We start from the raw sequence: 6,260 nt of genomic DNA, 5'->3' as shown, positions 1-6,260 counted from the left end.
CACTAGAGTTTTTAGAAGTGAGAGAATATTTTTCTTATGCAAAATTTTTTTCATATACAACCTGTGAAAAAAATGCAGGTTTATATAGCCATGAAGTGCACCTTACATCAAAAGTGTGAAAGAAATGCAGGTTTTTTCATATCATTGGAAAGATGTATCATTTCGGCATAGTCATGTTTGTCCATTCGAAACAATATGTCTTTTTCGAACAGTCACAACTATCCGAACAGTCATCTCTTTTTCAAAATAGTGTGTCTTTTCCTCGAAGAATTATGTTCCTCTATTTTCCATTCACACCAATTGAACCCAACACTTACCTCAAAACTTAATTAGTACTTACAAAAAAGATTCCTGATGGCACCAGTATTTTGTTTCGCAGTTAAACTCAAAATTATATTACCACATTAAATAATGGACAATTTTACGTTATTTATGTAATAAGAACCTGACCTATAATTTTGTTTTAACCATGTCCTTGATCCACAAAGGTAAAGCTGGTAAAAGCAAAACACTCTGAGAGCCACGTAGAGAGAGCCCAAAGGGTTGCATGAGGCCGACCAACCCAAAAGCGCACGACCAGGTTCAAAATGAGCACGACTGTCATAAGAACAACCTATCCATATATAAACCTAAAAAAAGAAAAATCATTCAACCATTTCCCTTAGAGATCCTGAATTGAAGGGATTAAGGTTTAACCAAAAAAAATAAAAATATACACTAACTCAAAAGGTTCATGATATTCCAAATTGCCCTGACTAATAATCATCGATCGGCTACCTTCTCCTGCTCATCATCATCATCTAGAAAAGAAAAGGAAATCAGTTATAAAGTCAATTGCGCAAAAAACTTATTGTTACGTCCAAGATACTAAATCTAATTAATAAAACCAGGCATGAATTTAGTTGAATAATCTTAGTAGTATACCTGAATCTGAATTGACATATCCTCTCCCATTAATAAGGACCTGGAGGCCAGAGTTCTGATAATCTTCAACTTGTATTTTCCAGATATCCCTGGCTGACTTAGCAACAGATTTGTTGCAATGATCTACCTCGATGGACGTTAGAGAAGACATGTCTTGGAAACAAGAAGGGATCTCCTGAAGATTTTTGCAAAAACGAAGAAACAAGCATTCAAGGTTGGGAAATGCATCATCAGAGACAATCCATTCACTAACAATGTCACAAAGGTTTAGTTTCAAGAATCTGAGTTGAGGGAACTCGCCTTCGCATACTTCCCATTCCTCATTGTCAAACGTAATGCAGTACAGTTTAAGTACCTGAAGGTTCTGAAGCAGACCAATGTTTGATAAATGACAAGGGACGAGGTGAAAGGTGGTTATTTTCAAGTTTTTGAGATTTGGTGTGGAGATGCAAAAGGGGCTGGCTTTACCGGATATTACCAATGGACCATGGATATTAAGTGTTTCAAGTCGTGGTGGAAGAGTCAATTCGTGGTCCTTAAAGTTGTCAACACTCTTCAGTTCGCAGCTCAGTTTTCGAAGATTAGGTGTTTTTTCCAAAACCAACTTCACATCCTTCACAGAGAAAAATTGTGCAATGGAAAGAGTTTCCGGAGAAGTGTTCTCTTGTAATTCTTCTGCATTTTCTGTAACAAAGCCTTCTCTAGTATTCAGATGTCTTAATTTAACCATCTTCCAAAGTATAACGGGTAATGACCATCCTCCATGACGATTTTCCAATATTAGGGTGTCAAGATTCCATAGGTTGGCTATGGATGATGGAATGGACTTCTTAGTTGCTGCTGCAAAATACCTCAAGTAAACAAGCTCTATCGGGTAAGAACGAGTAGTAGTGGACTTCAAGTCCAACACTTTGAGAAACTTGAAGCTGTGAAGGATGTCGTAGACTTGGAAATTTGAAAGGCACTGATTATGCAAAATTATAGAGCCAACTATTGACCAAGACAAGCTCAACTCTCTATTATGACCGCTATTTTCATCAGAAATGGATAAGCGATGTGCAGGTTGCCCCTGACTGTAAGCGTCAGTACTATCATTTTTGTCCCTGCGAATGTAGAAAATAGTATGAGATTGATCGCCAAATATATATGACTAGAATACTTGATTGATTGAACCACAAAATTATTATTAGTTGGTATCTTACCATCTTGTCAATAGTAGAAGATTCTCTTCCTTTGATCTCTCCTTGCAGAAATCATGCAACAGGTCATGAACGTGACATGCATTGACCTTACCACCAGAACTCCTCGTAGCAACTGTCACTAGATTTCTTCTAATAAGGTTATCCAAATAACCTACCGCTTTATCCTGTAGACTCTTGCTTTCGCAACTTTTTATGAATCCTTCAGAGATCCACAGCCTTGTTAATTCTGACACGTTAATCTCACTGTCCTCTAAAAATGCTCCAAAGTAAAGAAAGCAAGACCTCAAATGATAGGGTAAATTCAGATAACTATGTTCTATAATGGCCCTCGAGTCCCTGTGAATATGGGGACCCAAATTGTTAGCTACTTGTTTCCAGCATCCTTCTTTCCTCTCCATCTTTTCCAGAATACCAGCTACCAAAGCAACAGAAAGAGGCAGCTGGCCACACTTTTTTGCTATTTGTTGCCCAATTTCCATTAGGTCAGTGGAGCAACTTTCTTCCCCAAACACCTTTTTTCTGAGTAACTTCCAACTTTCATCATCGCTAAACATGCGAAGCAGATGGGGTTCACTTTTATATCTAGCGTAATTGACAACGTCGTGATTTCGTGTTGTTAGAATAATTTTGCTTCCTTCATTGGCATCATGAAAACAACCCACAAGATCATCCCACACACTAGTTTCCCACACGTCATCTACAAGGATAAGATATCTTCCAAAATATAAAGCTTTGCGAAGTTTATCAGCTAATTCAGCAGTAGAGTTCGCTCTAAATTTAGAGTCCTCCCCAGTAACATCACGTAGAATTGCGAGTAATAAGTCCTTACATGAAACTTGAGACACACAACACTGTGCACGAATTTCAAAGTGAGAAACAACCAACCTGTCACAGTAGAGTCTGTTGGCCAAAGTTGTCTTGCCTAGACCAGGCATGCCAACAATGGCGATAGCATCTCGCTTTTTGGTTCCTTTTATTAGTTGGTTTCTTAACTTTCCAATAACATCCTTAAACCCCACAATTTCTTCATTCATCTTTGGAGTCCTTGCCAAATTTGATGACGTATGAGTTGTGACTGTATTCATTGCACCCTCATCCCTTTCTTTTCCTCAATATTTTCTGTCTCTGCTCTTATATCTTTAATCTCTTCCACGATATCTGAGAACCAACGCTTAAGGCACCAGACAGGGACTTCTTTGCTTATACAAGTTGCATCAACTATGTACTCCACCTCATATGCTTTGCCAATCAATTGTGTAGCAGTATTATGTTGAATTTTGTTGAGGTCACTGAGTTGCTCTTCTGCAATAGCCTTTAGAAAAGGTTGCGAGCTCTCAAGTTCCTTCTGAATTATTTGAAGTTGGTTCATGACTGAAGCGAGTGAATCTGAATAGCGTCTCTGAAACTCCTTCAAATTGTTTAAAAGGAAATCAACATAGCCTAATCCATGAATCTTTGGCAAATTAGATTGAAACTTCTTCCGAATAATAGGGTAAACCATAGTGCTTATATGTTGAACATTGCCCGAAAAATCAACAACGTAACTAGTGCATTGTCTACCTTTTCCTCCTCAACTTCATATAATGAGTAAACGAGAAGCCCGACATCAATAATCATTGTGTCGATATCTCGAAGAAGGAATTCAAGAGCTTGTATTGGCATATGGATGATATTGGGTCGCAAAAAGTTGATCAACTTGCGAAGGATTTCCAAGTGATCCTCCAAAGCAACTCTCTGAGCGGAGTTACTATCTCGTGGTAGCTCCTTCAGATTGTGTATGATAGTCTCAACAAATCTTGCTTCACTTTCAACTGCAGGTTCAATTTGGATGTTGGGATAACATCCTGATTGTATTGTTGACTTTGAAATTTGAAGGACATCAACATAGATCTTGCGGATGCATGGTCGAATGGGCCTAATTATCGCAAGAAATCAGAAAGCAGAACATCAATTTCCCGTGGAGCCAAATACTCTTGGTTCCAACTGCCATGCCATGGTAAATATAACCAGACAAGCATTGATGTGTGGCCGACAACAGCTAAAACATGACTGAAAAAAAATTAACAGCATGCTGTTGGCTCTGAGGCTCGATGAACCTTGCTGCAACAAACTGGAGGAAATCTTGCAGCAAGTCCAGTTCTTTCAAAATAGACCTCATGGTATTTGGAACATAAATAAGTGAACCTTCCTCATCAATAATCATTAGAAAATTTAGTCTTGCCACCACAGTATCGATGAACTCTGTTACATCCTTGTTGTATTGATGTGTCAGTGATATTTTTGGAAAGGAGTAGGTGTCTCTAATTTCCCTTTTAGTCAAACTAATCCCTTTTCTAACCTTAGAGATATAATGATCAAAGGAATTGTCTAGATCGAATTCAGAGAAGTAAACTGCGGCATTCTGGAACAGGACATGGACTTTATGAGTAACATCTAGCATGTTTGGTTCATCTGTGAAGCTCAGCAAGCCGAGAAAAATATCCAGGAATTTGAATTCCCGTTCAAAGAAGTTAACCCTATCTATTGCAGTTTCCATATGAAAGTGACTAAAAATAGCGGCTTTTTTTGATGACAGATATTCGTCCGAAGACATATCTAACTGGAGAGATTACAAGAAAATATGAACTTGAACTAGAGTAAGGAGAGCAACTGAGTTTCAGAACAGATGTGAACTATTGATTCTAGTTTCCATCTATCATATAACTACTCCGCAAATAATTTAATCATACAGCAAAACAATTATTGAAAGAGTTAGGTGACATTACTCTATCACTACTGACAACAATATTAATTTTTGTAAATTCCCTTTTCTTTTTTCTTCTGGATGGAGACCGTATTCCTAATATATTAACCCTATGGAACTCGTTGACAAAATGTTGAGACGTCTTTGAACCAATGTACCATACGTTATCTTGTTTTTGGCATTTTTATGTAACTTGTTATTGAATAATTATACAACAACAACTCATTAAAAGAGTTAGCATTTCTACATCAACCATTTAGTTGATATAAACTGACAATAATCACAGTGATAAATTTATGTCATGAATTATTTAGTTTAGGTTAAGTAGTTAAACCAAATTCCCAACTTAAATGTACTACTACTTTTTCTTCTTGAAATGATGAAACTTCTCACAAGACATAAACAGAGTCCAAGTAAACCAATAAGCTATGAAGATACTAATTATTTAGTAGAGCAAAGGCTGAGTTCAATTTTCCATCGGCTACTGCTAGAAGCTTCGTGGGATATGTTCATCTTTCACAGCACCTTTTTCGCTGATATGTTTCAAGTGACACTAAACTTGTCACCACAATTCAGTATCACTTCTTTTACTGTTGTCGGGGGCGGAGCTAAGTGTGCGGAGTTGATTTTTCACATGGTCGGACAACTAATAATTATTCTCTTAAGAAAGTCTTTCTTTGTTGAGAAAATTAGAATTTCTTTCTGAGATAATTGCAAATAATTGAGTGACCATATGGGAATGCAATCCTAAGGATGCGCGTCTGAAGCTCCTTAGCCAAAAAAAATAAATTCTGTCTATATAAGGCTCAAATTCTTTTTTAATATATAAAAAATGGGGAGTCCCCTTAATTTCTTGGCTTAGGACATAAATTGCATTCATAGAGAAAAAAACAGCTATATAGAAGAGAAAAGAAAACATTGATTAATGTAGAAGCAAGACTTTACTAGAGTGCTATCACAACATTTTGGTGAAATCATAAAAAGCACAATGGTAGCATACCTCATAAGGGAAAAAAAGAAAAGAGAAACCATTCACCTCAGCAGGGGAAGAGCCGGGTAGGGCCAAGGGGGTCAGCAAAAATTTACACTACTTAGTAAGAAAAAAAGGGCAGCCCAATGCAGTATTACACTATTAATTTATAGATAATTAATTTTTTTTTTTTTTTTATGTATATGTAATATATGTTGAACCCTTTTAGTGAAGATCCTGGTTCTGCCACTACAACTCAGGAGCCAAAATCTACCAAACATTAAGGATTGATTAACTAATTTATTCAGTAGTTAAACAATTTGAAATGTTATTTATTAGGAAAAAAACATAAATCCCGACAGTTTGAAGTTTAAGTCCAGAAAATTCAGACATTTTACATAATTACTGAAAATTCCATTTT

At 36.7% G+C, this 6,260-nt stretch overlaps 1 pseudogene; it reads right to left on the bottom strand.

Moving 5' to 3' along the window:
* Positions 1–450: 450 nt before the first annotated feature.
* Positions 451–3,929, bottom strand: LOC107870916 (annotated as a pseudogene).
* Between the last annotated feature and the right edge of the window lie 2,331 nt (positions 3,930–6,260).

The sequence above is a fragment of the Capsicum annuum genome, chromosome 11 (genome assembly GCF_002878395.1).
Source record: "Capsicum annuum cultivar UCD-10X-F1 chromosome 11, UCD10Xv1.1, whole genome shotgun sequence".
Lineage (NCBI taxonomy): Eukaryota > Viridiplantae > Streptophyta > Magnoliopsida > Solanales > Solanaceae > Capsicum > Capsicum annuum.
Note: the sequence above shows the minus strand (reverse complement) of the source record. Positions and strands in the feature narration are given on the sequence as shown.